The sequence below is a fragment of the Zootoca vivipara genome, chromosome 2 (assembly GCF_965207765.1).
Source record: "Zootoca vivipara chromosome 2, rZooViv2.hap1.1, whole genome shotgun sequence".
NCBI classification, from domain to species: domain Eukaryota; kingdom Metazoa; phylum Chordata; class Lepidosauria; order Squamata; family Lacertidae; genus Zootoca; species Zootoca vivipara.
The window spans coordinates 83,613,573-83,614,315 of NC_142584.1; positions in this window are offsets into that span (position 1 = coordinate 83,613,573).

Here is a 743-nt window from a genome sequence, read left to right on the forward strand (position 1 = left end):
TTCTGCATTCTGCTGATGCTTGCAGTCATGTGCTCTTGATGGCAAGACCTTCCTTGTCCCGTTGTCTACTGCGTCCTCCAAACATCTTGGTCCTTGCTCGTAGGGCTTGAAAAGACATTTTTGATCTAGAAAATGATGGCATGTGAATAAGCACGATACACCACCACATTTTTTAATTTATTTTCCTACTCCTAGGCTCCATCTGAGTGATACCACTGAATAAATAAATGTTTGTTTTTGTTTGTTTGATTGTTTTAGAGGAACCAATACCCTACAAAGGGTTGCCTTACACAGCCTGGAGCTCAGGCGCCGTCTGAAGGTTAGGTAGCTGCCCAGGGCAGCACTTCATCAGGTGGAAGACAGTACTTGGGACCTGTATGCTCACTGTTGATGGGCAGCTTCAAGGCCCTTGCAGTGATCTCCCTTTTCATGGTTCATGGACTGGACACCCCTGCAAATACAAAATGCATTCAACTAGAGTGCTGTCCTCTGACAGCTTTCATCTGACAAGAAGGACCCATGGCCACCCAGTGAGAGAGGGATGAAATTGCTGTGCTTTTGGCCTTGTGACAGGTTCTGTCAAAGCCATGCAAAGTGAAAGCTAGTGGTCCTACTCGCTCCATTACAAGTTGTGAAGGGCACAGTGAAGGGCTTGCAAGTGATTGTTGTTAAGTGTCCTTTGCATTTAGTGGGCAGTACTAATAGAGCAAATCCAAAAACACATGGCATATAGGTGTCAGGGA